The sequence below is a fragment of the Monodelphis domestica genome, chromosome 5, assembly GCF_027887165.1.
Source record: "Monodelphis domestica isolate mMonDom1 chromosome 5, mMonDom1.pri, whole genome shotgun sequence".
NCBI lineage: Eukaryota > Metazoa > Chordata > Mammalia > Didelphimorphia > Didelphidae > Monodelphis > Monodelphis domestica.
In genome coordinates, this window is record NC_077231.1 from 56,115,306 (window position 1) to 56,132,428 (window position 17,123).

A 17,123-nucleotide genomic window follows, 5' to 3' on the forward strand; every position below is an offset into this window, starting at 1 on the left:
TGATAGTTTGAATGCAGAAGGAAACATATCATTCTTCACTTTGTTTTCTTCAAGAATTTTCCCTAGCATAACAAAGTGACAAACATGGAAATATAGACTGCATGATAGCACATGTACAATCTATATCATATTAAGGGAGGGGGAAAAGGTAGAAGGGGGGGAAAGAACATGAAGTGCAAAATGTCAGAAAATGATTTCTAAAAACTTATCTACATGTAATTTGGGAAAAGATTTTTTTTTTAAATCTGTTATAGTGGTCTGGCCAAAAGGTGATAATGTTTTGAATTCTAGTAGGAGTAGTGGAAATGGAATGATGGAAAAAAGAATTCCTGGGAAAGGTATCATGTAGACATTCTCAAAAGGATCTAGGAATCTAAGATTGACAGAGTAGGGAGAAGAGTCAAAGATGACATTGAGGTTTTGAGAAGAGGATAACTAGGAGAGCAGTGATGGTATTAACAGCACTAAGGAAATGAGAATGACTGGACATAGGGAGACAAAACTGTAATTAAGTTTTGTTTTGTATAGCCTTTTCTTTGGTAAAGGATTGAAACCTATTAGATGGTGTTAATATCTTCCCGGAACTATTCCTTATAAGGTACCTCATAAATGAAAGTTAAGTTTTGAGCATATTCAGTCTTCTTCTGAAAGGTTCAGGTTGAATGACTTTGACATTGTATTTTAATAATTTAATCATTAACTAGATGACATCTAAATAATTAGCTACTTATCATACTTTGAAAACACTGTCATCCATAAACAATAGACTTCAAAATCTCCTCCCACTCCCTTCTAAGCTTATAGCTATGAAACATTTGATATATAGTTTAGACTATTTTAAGTTGAACAAATGAGTGAATTTTTCAGAGAGATTAAATTAGTGTATTTCTGACTGTTAGTATTAAAAGGTAGAGAAAAGCTATCTTTAAGGGTTTTTTTTCTTTATTTTTCATTGTAGAAGACAATTGGTAGGAGAAATATATATTTTTTGTTGTTGCTCAGCTTTAAAAACATGAAAAAAATGGAGACAACTACTCAAATTTCTTATTTTTTTAAACTGTTCCTTCTGTCTTAGAATCTATGCTAAGCATGAATTTTATGCTAATAGAATAGAATATATTAGAATAGTATAATAGAATCTATGCTAAGCATGCAGAAGAGCAGTCACGGGCTGTGCAGTTGAGTTTGAGTGACTTATCCAGGGTTACACAGATAGGAAGTGTCTAAGCCCCAATCTGAACCCAGCACCTCCTCTTTCTAGGCCTGGCTCTCTATCCACTGAGCCACTTAGCTACTCTTTCTCCAATTACTTATATGCCAGTATAGACAATCTATAAGGAAGTCTTGATTATGTGTACATGAAAAAATATAAAGATTGAATATGTGCAATGTGTAGCTCACTGCTTTGAATACATTATGATATGTAATCAGGCACCTGATACTGGTCTGAGACTCTTTAGCAGTCAATCCTAGTCATAGGGTCCTAGACTTTAGAGATAGAAAGGGACTTCAGGAGTTATCTGTTCATACCCTGTCATTTTGCAGTTAAGGAAACGGAGGCCAAGGAAGTTTAATCAGTTGTCCAAGTTGACACAGTAAGTACTTCTTAAGTATTTGCCAATATTTATTAAGAACTAACTTTAGCATCAGATATAACATTTGGACCCAGGACCTCTGACTCCAGAAATTCCTTTTTTCCATCCCATTTCCCCTTGCCTCTTTGAAATCTCATCATCATAGCAATATATTCTTAAAATTGAGCTAACAAGATTATTGTAGATATCATCAAGAGCCCTTCTACTTCTCATTCTAAGATATAAGGTAATTCTTATCTAGGATTTACTGAAACTCAGGCTAGCTTAACATTTTAATCATTGTAAGAAATTGAAATTGACTTTATTTTGAGAATATTTGGATCATCCTGACACTGGAAGAGTTGGAAGGTGTCACAAACCTGCTGTGTAGTTCACTGTGAGGTCTATTTCATACTAGACTGCTCCTTAGTGTAGTCCCTATAGTAAATGCTTATCAACTGCATGATTAACTCCATAATCTTTATGCAAGGTCTAAGACATAATCCCTACCCTAGTGCATAGGCTTGGCATCTCCTACCATTGTTTCCCTGCTCAGTCCTGTGCTCCTAACCCACTGGTAGTAAGAGAAGTATCAGCCATCTTGATGTTTACCTATATAGCCCTATGAGGCAACATGAGGGGGTCAAATCTTTATCCCTGACCATGGTACACACACACCAAAATACACTTGGCAAGTGAAGTAGTTGGGGAACTGAAATGAAGGTAGTCCATTTTGGGTTCTCAATTAGAAAAGACATAGAACCTAAATCCTTCCTGTTGTCGGTGTTCATTACATGGTGTTTATGTTGTTATAATCTTATTGCCTAAATCCACGGTGGGTTATAAAATCTAGGTTTCTATCCACTGAGCCACCTAGCTGCCACTCCTTCAATTTCTTATACCAAAACAGACAATATATAACAAAATCTTGATGATGAGTGCCTTTACTCTTAGAGATCTCTTCATTTTCTTTTGGAGGACTTTATTGGTCCAGAATGTAAATTTATAACAATTATAACATAGCTAGCATTTACATAATGATTTAAGATTTGCAAAATGCTTTATTGAATATCATCTCATTTTATCTTTACTACAATTCCAAGAAGTATATGGCGTCATTTTTCTCATTTTTCATATGTGAGAACCAAGGCAGGCAGAGATCAAGAGATTATGTCAGAGGTCCCATTTGAACTCAGGCCTTCTTGACTCCAGACCTGACACTCTATTCACTATACCATCTTGTACTGCACTGCATATATTTAGAAGTCACAAGATGATGCTACTAATTGTGGGGTGACAAATTTCCAATGGGTTTATTTTAAATAAAGATAAAGTATATATTTACCGTGTTACAAATTGTGAGGGCGAGATTTACTGTGTATTATCTGACTTCTTTGTAATTTTGTCATTTATTTTTAATTTCAGATAATAGAAATAACCCCTTTTCTTTAGCTACTGCCTATACTTTATCTAGTTAATGTTCTTTACCGAATTTGTAGAGAGCAGGAAAAAAAAACCACCTTATTAAAAATAAACTACTAGTGATTTTAAATTACTTTTTCCCACCCTCATGCGAACTGATTATGCTGTTATTCTGGTGTTGTTAGATTAAGATTTAACCTAAGAATCTCATATTTGGGGGCAATGCACTTGATATATTTGTATGAAGATTAGATGTCTGCATTATTAACAGTCTGTTCTCATCCGACAGCCACAGCCTTCCCCCACTCTGTGGCCTCCAAGATGAATAGTAACACTATTTAAACTAGTAATAAACATCTGGCACTTGGATTGACATTAGAGGTTATTAGAATCTGGCATGATGTGTCTTTGCTGCATATCTTCTCTGTGAAATATAAGTGCAAAACAACAGAGTTTTATTGCAATTTAAAAATCATGAATGTTTTATTTATGGATCCACCTGATTTGTGAAACATCAAAGAGGAGGGTTTGGGCATTTTAAAGTTATATTCCTATTAAATGATGTGTAAGAAAGACATTGCCTTATTTAACAAGACCTTCAAGTGATTTAAATGAGAACATTACTAAAATGACAAAATTATTTGAAATATCATTCGAGATTTATCTTAAATGTACAATTTTAAGATAAGGCAACCTTTCAAATAATTTACTTTTCTATTTTTAAATCAGTCAGTTTACTACCCTGTAGGTGGTAAACAGAGAGTAAAATAAAGAAATTAATATTTCTTTCAACTTGCCCAGCATGTCTTCATTTGCCTTAGGTGAGCTGAGTGGCTATTTATAAATCTGAGTTATCATAACAGAGTTAAAATAAGAAGCAGGAAATTGTAACATCTCTAGCAAGGGGTTTTTTATAACCTGCTGCAGATCTTTTATCTGTGAATTTATAGAAAACTCCTTGACCGAAATTCTTCTCAAATCAAGAATCATAACTAGAATGTGACAATTGGGACTTCTTTTCAGGTCCCTGACATGAGATAGACTTATCTTCCAGTAGTATTCCTCCAACTGTCATCTCTTTTCCTTTTGTTCATCCTTCTACCATGACACCCATCTCTGTGGAGCCTCTGTCCCATGACCTGCCTCTCCTTACTATTATGCCTCCATTCTTGCATCCAGAATAAATGAAGTTGGTGAGGAAGATGCAGAACTCAGTCCTGATATCTTTTGTTTTTTATATAACTTAATATAATGTGTAACAATAGCAATATAGTATGCATAATTTATTATAAATATGTAATAAATTATAATAAATATATTTACTCAAGAGAAACTTTTTTCGAAACATATATATCTTCTTTGATAAATTTGATAATTTTATCAAATATATTATCAAAATAAATTTGATAAATTTATACAAATATATATATACATATATATATATATACTTCTCATTAGCTAGGGGTTTAAAATTTAAAATATAGTTCATACTAATGATCCCTTTTCAAATTTTCAGGAAAGCATTCTCCTAGGAGGTTGTACCTGAGTCCATCACTGAAGGAAGATAAGGATACTAAGAGACTAAGGTGAGGAGGAGTTAAATCTCTTTATATGTTCTCTCCTCCATTAGGATGTAAACTTCTACAAGGCAGGGACTATTTTTTGCATTTGTCTGTTTAATGCTTGGCATAATCCTTGGCATACAATAAGTGCTTATTCAATATGTGTGGATTAATCAATTTCGAGCAAAGGAGGCAGCCATGACAAAGCATATGACAATAATTTTTACTCAGAGAAACACAAAAGGGAATTATGAGATGAGTCTAGAAAGGTGGGCAGGGTCATACTGTGAGGGACTCTAAATGGCCATGTCTTGTCATATTTTCCATATGGCTATCATAGGTGACTTTACCAAATGCATTGCTAAAGTCTAGATGTGCTACTTGTATGATGTTTCCTTTCATCTGCCAATTTCTTAACTCTTCCACAAAGGAAATGAGATGATTCTGATGTGATCTCTTACGGAATGGCAATTCTATCCATAGAGATATCATGAATGACTTTACCAAATGCCTTGCTGAATTATAGATTTGCTAAGTGTGTGATATTTCCCTTTATCTGCCAATTTATACATTTATTTTACAAAAGGAATCGAGATCATTCTGATGTAACCTGCTATTGAATTCAGACTTGCTCATCACTGTTGTTTTAAATGCTTTACAAACATCCCTTCAAAAATCTGTTCTAGTTTTTTTTTTTAATTTTTGGTTTATATTTGAAGTCCAAACACACTAATTTGTAATTTAAAGTTTTAAAATTCTCTCTCTTTTTTTTAAACCTAATTTTTGCCCTTCCATCACTGTGTCATTTACATTTTTCGACTCTGGTTTCCCAGGATCACAGAGAGTAACTTAACAATTTAATGACTTAGGTTGTCTGGTCCTGAAGACTTGAATTCAATGTGTACAGCTGCCTTCACTCCTAGCATCTCCTCATCTTATACCTCACTGGTCTAATGATCATTTTCCTTGGCAGAAAAAAAAAAACAGAAGCAAACTAGTTCCATCTTCTGCCTTTTGTTAGTCACCATCCCATCATATCATCTATTCCAAGAAATGGTTCCAATTTTTCTTTCATTTTTGTGTGACTTTCAACACAGATTAAACATAGTCTCATTTCCTAGACCTTAGGGTTCATTGTTAATTTTGTCTGGACTCTATTACTCTTTTTATTTTTTAAACCCTTACCTTCCACCTTACATTCAATACTATATAATCGTTATAAGGCAGAAGAGTGTTAATGACTAGGCAATATGGATTAAGTGACTTGCCCAGGATCACACAGGCAGGAAGTGATTGAGGTCACATTTGAACCTAGGACCATTCATCTCTAGGCCTGGCTCTCAATCCACTGAACTACCCAGCTACTCAGCTGTCCCATTTTAATAGTATTCTTGCATGACTTAAAAAGCAAACAACTATCCTACATCCTCTTCCTTTACAAATATGTTATATTTGTATTTCTTAAAATCTCATTAAAATTTAAATAATAAATAAATATAAGTATTTACAACATATAAATAAATATATAAATATAAAATCAAATAAATAATAATAATTTTAAAAAGAAAAAATAAATTCTCCATGAAACATTCATAATGTTCTTGACAAGTACTTCTTGTATTATGGGTAATTCAGCTTTTGGTGGGGCCATTTTTTTTAGTTGTAACAGGTAATTTTTTTCATGCTCACACTTATTCTTGGATGAATTCTCGTTATAAAGAATTCCTATAATATCTTTAGAAAAATTGTTGGCTTTTCGATTCATTCAGTAGAACTTTCTATACCTGTCTGATCTGACCTGGAGTTTATCTTCCATCTATCTTACTTGACTGTGTCATTAGTGATAGCTTCAGGAATGTATATTATGGATATTCTGTTCATTTTCCTATCTAAGGAACAGCTGCTATGATCTCTCTGTATGTTTATTAGTCCAGCTGTTCAAGGGTGGTGTCATCTCATAGCTGTGGCCACACACTACTAAGGCATATGGAACTAAAGTAAACAAAAGTCATTCTAGCGTTTGGTAGGTTAGCCTCTGTGACACTGAATTTCTGAAGGCAAGTAACCATGTTTTTCTCCATCCTTGACAAATTATGAGATAGCCACAAAAACGTATTTCTTTTCTGATTCTTAGAGCTTATTTCTGTAAATGTTAAAACTTTTCAGTATTTTGGTGTGGAAACTTTGTACTAAATATATTATACTTTGTCTTGCCTTATTAAACAGAATGCCATACTTATGAGAGTGGATCTGTGAGCCTACTGGTATGAATTCTTTCTCTAGCAGAGCAGAGTCATAGAATTTCAGGGAAGGGAACTTGGTGGCCATCTCTTCCAAAATGGGTCCCTACTAAAACAAATTGAACAAGTGATTGTCTAGTCTGCCCCAGTGAAGGCTACCCAACACCTTTCTTGAAGCAACCCATTCAGTTTTGGGACAGCTCCAAATCTTAAGATGATTATTCCTTGTATCAAATCTAAATTTGCCTTTTTTAAATTTAACTTATTCCTCTTGTTTCTGATCTTTGTAGTCAAACAGAACCCTTTTTTAAAAAAGAAAGATATTTTATTTTCCTTACATGTAATAAAATTTTCAATGTATGTCTTATGAAATTATAAGATCCAAACGGGCTGTCTCCCTTGTTTCTCTCTCTCCTTAGAGAGTAAATAATTTGATCAGGCTTAAACATGTGTTAGGATGCAAAACATACTTCCACACTGATTGTTGTTAATATATTACATATATAACTAAAACCCCCAAATAAAAACCCAAATAAACTAAAATGAAAAATAGTATGCATTGATCTGTATTCTGACTCCAACAATGTCTTCTCTGGAGGTGGATAGCATTCTTCATCAGGAATCCTTCAGGATTATCCTGCATCATTGTATTACTGAGAGGAGCTAAAATCTTTCACAGCAAATCATCATAGAATACTGCCATTTCTGTGTCCAGTATTCTCCAGGATCTGCTTATTTCACTCTACATTAATTTATGTATGTCTTTCCAGTTTTTTATGAAATGAGTCTTCTCATTCCATCACCATCCTAAACCACAGTTTGTTCAGCCATTCCCCTGCTGATGTGCATTGCCTCAATTTCCATTTCTTTACCACAAAAATAAAAGCTGCTTAGATATTGTTGTACAAATAGGACCTTTCCCCTTTTAAAAAAATTCTCTTTGGGATATAGACCTAGAAGTCTTATTATAGGATTAAAGGGTATGCAGTTTTATAGCCTTTTGGCCACAGCTCCAAATTGCCCCACAGAATAGTTGGATCAGTTCACAACTTCACCAACAATGCATTGGTGTCCCAATGTTGCCACAACCCCTCCAACATTTATCATTTTCCCTTACTGAAATATTGGCCAATCTGATCAGTATGAGGTGGTACTTCAGTACTGCCTTATTTTGCATTCCTATAATAAAAGTGATTTGGAACATGTTTTCATATTATTATTGATAACTGATTTCTTCATCTGAAAACTGCTGTTAATATCCTTTGACCATTTGTTAATTGGGGAATGACTTGTATCCTTATAAATTCAACCTGAATTCTCTACATATTTTAGAAATGAGGTCTTTAGGAGAGAAATTTGTTGTAAAATTTACCCCCCCCAATTGCTATTTCTCTTTTAATCTTGATTAAATTGGTTTTGTTTTTACACAAATTTTTAATATAATTGAAATTATTCATTCTATATTTAATAACGTTCAAACTTTTGTTTAGCAATAAATTATTCCCTTCTTCCTAGATCTGCCAGGTTAACTATTCTATGTTCCCCTAATTTACTTATGCTATTTACCTTTCATGTATAAATCATACCCATTTTGAGCTTATTTTGGTATAGAGTGTGACATATTGGTCTATACCTAGCTTCTGGACACATTTTTCCAATTTCCCCAGCAGTTTCTGTCAAATGATGAGTTCATATCCCCAAATATTGGGCCTTTGTTTTTATCAAATATTAGATTGCTAAGGTTATTTGCCCCAGTATGTTGTGTATCTAATATATTCCATTAATCCACCATTCTATTTTTTAGCCACAACCAGATTGGTTTGATGATTACTGCTTCATAGTACAGTTTGAGAGCACTGCTAGGCCATCTTCCTTCACAATTTTTTTTTCAGTAATTCCCTTGATATTCTTGCCTTTTTTTTCTTCCCAAATAATTTCATTATTATTTTTTTCTAGTTCTGGAAAGTAATTTTTGGTAGTTTGATTGGCATGGGCCTGGATAAGATTACTAAATTAATTTATGTATACTTGTCATTTTTATATTAGCTTGACTTACCTATGAGCATTTATTATTTTTCTAATCATTTATACCTGACTTTATTTGTGTGGGAAGCATTTTATAATTGTGTTCATATATATAGTTACTATGTTTATCTTGGCAAGTAGATTCCCAAGTATTATATTTTTTTCCATAGTTCTTTTAAATGGAATGTCTCTTTCTACTGGAGTTTGTTGGTACTATGTGTATATATACATATATAAAAAAATATATATGCTGATGATTTATATGGGTTTATTTTGTAGCCTGAAACTTTTCTATTTCAAGAAGTTTTTTATCTGATTCTCTAGGATTCTTTAGGTATACTATCTTGTCACCTTCAAAGAGTGATTGTTTAGTTGCCTACTTTAATTCCTTCAATTTCTTTTTCTTCTCTTATTGCTGAAGATAGCATTTCTAGTACAATATTAAATAATATTCCAGAAAATGGGCATCCTTCCTTGCTTTATTCTTGATCTAATTGGGAAGCCTTATAACTCATCCCCATCACAGATGATCTTTGCTGATGATTTTAGATAGATACTATTTATCATTTTAAAAAAGGTCCATTTATTCATTTGCTTCCTAGAGTTTTTACTATCATATGAACGAAGAAGATAACTAATGTCCTAAATAATAATCCTCATGCATGAACAATGGCTGCCATGTCTTAAATCTATTTTCCATTCTTATCATTCGCAGATTCTTTGACCAGTTCTTAGATGGCTTATATTCCAGACTCTCACTATTCCTGGTTGCTTTTAAATTTATCAATTTTCTCCTTAAACAGTGATACCCAGAACTGAACTGTATAAATGGTCTGATGAGGGAAGAGTAGAAAAAGTCCATCACCTCCTTATTCCCAGAATCGATGTCTCTTTTAGTTCTCGTAGCTTTTATATCATATTGCTATGTTGTAATTTACTACCCCTCATTTTTTAAGAGAAACTATCTAACCATGTCTTTCCCGTCTTGGAGTTATGAAGCCAATTTTTTGAGCCCAAGTGTAAGACTTTACATTTACTTTTAAAAACAAACAAAAAAACCTTATCTTTTGTCAATAGGAAATATTGGTTCCAAGGCAGAATGATGGTAACTATATCTTTATTGATCTATTTTTGAAACTTCTTTCTTTATATCTCCAGTGCTAAACACAGTACCTTATATGTGGTAGGAGATTAATGAATGTTTGTTGAATTGAATTAAGTTAAAGATCCAGATGTACTATGATTTTTTGTCATCATTTGTTCACTCCATTTCCTTTCAGTCCGGTCATATTGTCACTATGTAGCCCTCCTGTGATGTTTGTCCTTTTTTCCCCTTTGTCTTTAAGCTTTGTCTAGAACTTAAGAACTGATGTAAAACCAGAAACCTAGACTGTTAAGTCTTAATTTAAATAGAACTCTAAATCAGGCTTTGGCTAGAGGTTGACTTCATCTGTTCTCTGCAGTAAACACCATCTTGCTAAAGGTTTGCCTCTTGGAGACCTGGGGATATTTTAGTTCTTATCATGGGAGATTGTGGATATTGTTATATTTGGGAACAACTGGCTGATTGATTATTTTGCTTCTAGGTATTTGGCTTCATACAGCTATATAACCTAAGGATGATTATTTTATCTTGGTTTCTACCTTTTATAGGCATCACATACAGCTATGTAGGACATTTAAAAATAAATGTGCAAATGACATAAAACTCAGAGGGATAACTAATACATGGGACGAAAGCATCAGTATCCAAAAAGATTTCAACAGGCTGTAATGATTATCTGAATCTGGCCAATAGGAATATAATGCAGTAGGGCTAAATGTAAAGTTCTTTTCAGTTTTGCATCAGTGAGCTGCAGTGGAAATGGCATTGGATGGGGCAGCTAGATGGTTTGGTGGATTGGAAGTTAGACCTAGAGATGGGAGATCCTGGGTTCAAATTTTGCCTTAGCCACTTCCTAGCTGGGAACTAGTCCTTACTGTCCTTCTGCCTTGGACCAATAAACAGCATTGATTCCAAGATAGGGGTTTTAAAAAGGGTCTTTAGTTCTGGAGTGTGAGGACTTGGATTCAAATTCTCTTTTTGTTCCTTTCTAACTACATGACCTTTGGGGCAGCTCGGTGATGTATCAGAGAGAGTTTAAATCTATCCTCAGACACTTCCTAGCTGTATGAATTTGGACAAGTCACCTAATCCTGTTTGCTTCAGTTTCCTTATCTATAAAAGGCATTGAAGAAAGAAATTGCTGACCCAGTATCTTTGTAAGAAAATCGTAAGAAAATCCTAAATGGGGCCATGGAGAGTCAGACACAACTGAATTACAACTGAAAAATAAGCTGACAAGTTTAAAGAAAGATGACCAGTATGGTTCAGGGGACTTGCAATCATGTCACTGAAAACCAGTTCATTGATTAACATTTCACACGTACATGAGAATACTTGAAGTGGGAATTTGATTAATATTTTCAAATATTTAATGGGATAATAATGTTGCAGAGATTATATTTGTGCATATAGATACATGCATGCATATATACCTTCAAATTATAGACATGCATGTACAATAAAACACATTTTTCTGTACACATATGAACATGTGCCTATATCAATAACCAGAAATATATATATTCATATCTCTGTTTCTATGTTATATGGATTCAAAGTGTGGAATTGCTGGTAAGGTACAATACCAAAGTACAATGATGAAGCTCTGGCTTTCAGTCCTTAGAGAGCACTGACTCTGGAATTCATATGCCCCTTCAATATATACCACTTGTCTGACTTGGATCCATCAGCATGTTGGTCCTCAGTTTCCTCATCTGTTAATCTGAGAGATTATGTTCTCTTAGTCTTCTTGCTGCCTGGTGAGAGGTAGCTGACTGTCTTTCCCTAAAAATACTCTGCCAGAGGCTGAGGAGTAACTTAACCTGTTGGAGATTCCTGAATAGAGTGGAGTTCTGGAACTGGATGACCTGTCAGTTCTCTTCCAACTTGGAGATCCTTTGGCTGTATGAAAAGAACATGAAAGCCTTGGGGTTCAGTTGTTTTCTAGGTATCTTATCCTGGGCTTATATCATTGAACGAAACTTGGCTGGTCAGGAAAAGGGGGGAGATAAGATGCCAGTTTAATTACTTTGTGATCAACTGAGCAAAAAAATAGTAAACTAGGGGATGAATGGAAGCCATTAAAAGAACATACACAGAGCATGAACCAACACACATAATCAATTCTCTGTGTATGTGACATTCTACAGTTTGATTAGATATTATCAAATCACCTAAACAACACTTTGTAGGTTGCTGAGAGGATCATTGTGCTTTTGGTCAGTTTTCACTATCCATCGTAATTGCTTGGGAGATGAACAACAAAACATATTTGTAGCTAGGTGTGAGGACTCAAGGCAGACCAATTTTGGGGTTTTCCTTAATTTACAAGTTCTGTTTTTCTTTTGTTACTTTGAAATGCCTAGTGATGTTGCTTGGCTTCTGTTCCAACAAATTCATGTGAATGTGGTAACTGTAGGACAAGATTCATTATAATATTCAACCTTTCAGCTGGTGTTTATTGTAGGGACTTGGAATGTATCCTGTGCTTGAGAAAGGAGGGGTCCTGGGCAGTAATCTTTGGGCTTTTATCCTATAATTGCAATCTTTTGGGGGTAATAACCTAGGTGGCTGAAAGTAAGGTATATATTCATTGATCCTATAAATATTTTCTCTCATGTTATTTCTCCTGTATTGGGGAGAGAATAATAATCATAACAAGTTCACTAGTGGGGAAAATTTGGGGAAAGAAGTCACAAAGGGGGATCAGTAGGAGGCCCTCATTCTGGGGTCTGCTTTGCAGACCTTCCTTCCTTGGACCATGACTTTGTCAAGTGGTCCAGGTATGATGGCCTCCCGCACCTTACCTTCTGCCTTCAAATAAATACTATGTATTAGTTTCAAGGCAGAAGAGTGGTAAGGGCTAGGCATTGAGAGTTCAGTGATCCCCTACTCTAGAATATTAAATTCCAAGTTCATTAAAAAATGCTACTTTAAGAAAGCTCTATAGCACAAAAGAACCTTATATTAATTTAGGACATATTTTTGAATGCTTACTGAATGTAAAGCACTGTATTATAATTAGAAACCATATCATTCCTTTATAGGTAGATATTTAATCTTCACTTAATAGTATAATCTTTAAGACTATACAATAATGTAATAATACATTGTTGTTTTCTACTTTTTCTTCTCATCCTGTGCAAGTCTTATCCATATCCAAAAAGAAATCTGCTACAAATGATTTGCCTCATGTTCTGGGAATCTTTCTCTAGGCCAATTTTTTGCTTTCCTTTTTAAAAATAATAAAAAATAACCTTACCTTCTGCCTTAGAATCAATACTACGTATTGGTTCCATGACCAAAGAGCAATAAGGGCTAGGCAATGGTAGGTAGGTGACTTGCCCAGGGTCACAATAGCTATGAAGTGTCTGAGGCCAGATTGAAACCCAAGTTATCCTGTCTCTGGGCCTGGCTCTCAATTTACTTAGCCATCTAGCTGCCCTATTTTGCTTTTCCTTTAAACCTGACTAACTTAGATTTATTTGGAGAAAACATTCTTCATTTAATGTAATTGAGATTATTCATTTTACCTCTTACAATGCTTTCTGTCTCTTATTTATTAATAAATCTTCTTGTATCCACGAATCTGATAGATAATCTATTCTTTGTTTTAATTTGCTTATACTATTTCCCTTTATGTCTAGGGCAGGTAAACATTTGGATCCAAAGTATTCATACTGATCCAGCTTTATGTCCATTATAAAGTTGGTTTTCCTGAATTATTATGAGATTTCACATAGATTAAAATTCAACAATCATTTATTAAGTATGTACCATATATAATATGCTGAGAAAGTGGCAAAATGCCTTGAATATAGTCCATATCTAAAAAATATTTGGTAAAAATGATAGGAGGAGATAAATGAGATATAGGTGCTTCCTTTGAGGAGTTTTCTATCTAGTAGTTATTTACCCCCATAAATAACCATAATGCATAATGAACTAGAAGTCTTATTATTGTCACAGTTGATCTGAAATCTTCTCAGCCCATTTAACAAAAGATTGAATGTAAGAACTTTAATGTAACAAATAAATATTTAAAAAATAAAAAGCTGCTATTTTTACATGATGTAACAAAAAAAAAAATAGACATGGAAGAAGTGGGTCTTATTGAAAAGCAGCCTGCCTCTTCCCCCAGTTACTACTTGAAGCTGTTTTGAGGATCTGATGCACTGATATTATAGAGAACTTCCTCCATGACAATTATTGATTTATCACTAAATTACCCTAGGATTTCATTTCAAGGTTTAATAGATTCAGTTCTAGGCATTAATAAGGGCTTGCACCTCCATCTTAAGAGCCACAAGTTTGGATTAGGAGTATTTCTGTAAGGAATTTATATAGTACTTATTTATGAGTGATATGATCTTTTAGCAGTTATTCCTCAAGAGGTTCCTGCTGGAGAGGTCAAAATGAGTTCCACTCAATGAAGTGGAGGTACTTAATTCTTACAATGAGGTAATTGCCCATATATGTTTGATTTCTCTGGTTCCATGGCATTATCTTTAATTTTTCTTTATTCTTTGCATCCTTAATTCCTCTGCTAAAGATGGCTTCAATTTCTTCAAGCTAGGAAGAAATTGGCAAGTGCCCTCCTTATTGCTTTTAAACCTTGGGGAGTTATCACAGACACATTAAGGCTTTGTAAAGCTCAAGGCAGTTTAATAACTTCCACATTAAGAATACAGAATTCAAAACCATCAGGACAGCTATGAAACAATTGGGACACTAATGGCTTCTTTAAGTAGGGCACCTCTCTTCATGACATAGAGAAGGCACATGGATTCCAGCCCCCATTAGTGTGAACTGAAGTGGCATGTTAGTCTCATGGTCTGATCTTTGGAATCATCAGATATACTACTTGGCTCTTTGTCGTGGGTTCTACTTGAGTCTTTGTTAAATCCATTCTCCAGAAGTGTTCTATGGTGAAAAGAACACTGACTTTCATGAAACTAAATCCTGAGAGATTCATGAGCTTCAAAATTCAAATGGGTGGGCTATTATTATTAAGTGTCTCTGTAGGAAATGCCTTCGCCAGTAGTAGCCTATATCTTATGTCTTATGTCTCTCTTTTGCCAGATACTGAACCCAACCTTTTCTAAACTCACAGAGCTTTCCAGGGTCCTGAAATTAGAAAGAAACTAGAATTACAATCTATGTTCAGAAACCACTAGGCTTGTTAGTGTTGGTATGGGTATTCTCAAGCTAGGTTCAGTGGATAGAGTGCCAGGCTCAGTGTCAGGAATATTTAAGTTCAAATGTGTCCCCAGACACTGTGTGATCCTAGGCAAGTCACTTAACTATATTTGTCTCAGTTTCCACATCTGGAAGAATGATCTAGAGAGGAAAAGAGCAAACCACTCCAATATCTTGTCAAGATAACTCTAAATAGGGTCAGAAAGAGTCAGACATACCTGAAAAATGACTAAAAAACAATCAGGTGCTACTAGGTTTAAAGAGTTAAGGATGAGACTCAGATTAAGCTCAGAGATTTAGAATTTTTAATTCATTTTTTAAAAGATTGATTTTCCCTATTTGCTGCAGACTGGAAGTATAAGGTCTCACTATTGATTGACATGAACATTTTTACTTGCTTTGTTTTCTACCTTGATTAGTTTGCCCTTCTTTGACAACCTGGCAACTACCCTGCTTCCAAGGACTTGCCTAATGGATGTTGGAATTAACTCTTAATTGATTTGGTTATTCAGAATTTCTGAGTTGAAAAGATGCCATAGCTAACCAGGATTACTGATGTGTGCCATCATGCTGAGCATGTGTAAACTATAAAGGATCTTAGAAGTAACCAAGTTCAGTTTCCTCATTGTACAGACAAGGAAACTGAGGCAAAGTGGGTTAGGTGATTTGCCCAGGGTCATGTAAGGAAGAAGGAAGAATTGGGGTTCTACATCAAAGATCTCGTGTCTCCAAATCCTATTTCCTTTTAAATGTGCCAAACTCCCATGGTTTAGTCTTCCTGCAAGCCATGTTAGTTAATTTTGTGTCTAAAGAACTCCCTCCTTCCTTCTGGGGGAAACCTACAATTGAGTGTGTACCTTATTCCTTTTCTGTCCTTAGCTTCTAGGGGGTCCTTAATTCAGCAGTGCTCATTGACCACATCAAACAACTGTTCTACCTTCGAGCTTTAACTAAGATTGCCTCTAGGGTGGGAATTGCTTCTCAGCATGGAGTCTCTCATATGAGAGCTTGAAGGAGAGGCATATGTTCTGTGGTTAGCCCTTCCCTGACTTTCAAGAAGGAACCAATGGGTCAAATAGAATGGCACTGTTGTTTTTCTTTGATTTTTGTCCACTCCTTCCCAACAGATGCTCTGTAGTTTTATGTTTTACGTGTGCTCAAAGGCTGTCTGCTTTTATTGACTTCTAAGTGAAGGAAGCAGAACAAATAAACTTTCACAGTGGAGAGAGAAACAAAGGCATAATGCCGCTTTCTATTTGGCATCAGTGGCCAATTTGCTTTCAAGTGAGAATTAGGGGCTTTTCTGGAAGAGTCTGATGAGATCATTGATTTAGAGCTAGAAGCCCTTTCAAAAGTTGAAATTGATAACCAAAGAAATAGAGTGACTTGTTCAGGGTCACATAGGCAGAAAAACTCAGACAGGACCTAAACCCAGGTCCTCTGACTTAAGACAGTTTTTCCCCATTGTACCAAATTACCTACCCTTCTAAAGAGCCTTCACATTTATCAAAACCCTTTGCATTTTCTCTGTATAATTTCCTCATTAAGAGATCAGTTCCTGTTGTTATCTAATGATAAATGTGTCCTATTGTGATTTTTTCTCAGAGAACATCTCTGACAGACATGCCCTTCTTTATAGTCATGGCAACTTCCCTAGTACATACCTTTATTACACTTTTCGAAACTCCTTACATGACGTCCCAAGTAAATTCACACTTCTTCTTTCCCCAATCCATCTCTTTCCACATGATCCCTGAAAAAGAAATTTTCTGAAGCAGCAAGCTGACCCTACTACCTCTTACTTCCCCTTAGGGAACTGCTGTTGTTCATTCATTTCAGTAGATTCCAGGCTCTTGGTGACCCCATTTGAGGTTTTCTTGGCAGAGACACTGGAGTGGTTTGCCATTTCCTTCTCCAGCTCATTTTACAAATGAGTTAACTAAGGCAAACAGGGTAAAGTGACTTGCTCAGAGTCATAGCTGGTGTCTGAAGTCAG

General features: G+C 34.9%; 1 protein-coding gene across 24 annotated transcripts in view; it reads left to right on the plus strand.

Moving 5' to 3' along the window:
- NAV3 (neuron navigator 3) overlaps positions 1-17,123 on the plus strand; it is a 1,103,979-nt gene that overhangs the window by 166,598 nt on the left and 920,258 nt on the right. For 10 of the 24 annotated variants that reach the window (XM_056798500.1, XM_056798490.1, XM_056798497.1 and 7 more), the window contains exon 2: positions 4,513-4,582. The exons of the other annotated variants lie outside the window; for them this stretch is intronic. The gene's annotated coding sequence lies outside the window, so the exon portion shown is untranslated. The remainder of the gene's footprint in view (positions 1-4,512; positions 4,583-17,123) is intronic. 24 annotated transcript variants of the gene reach the window in all.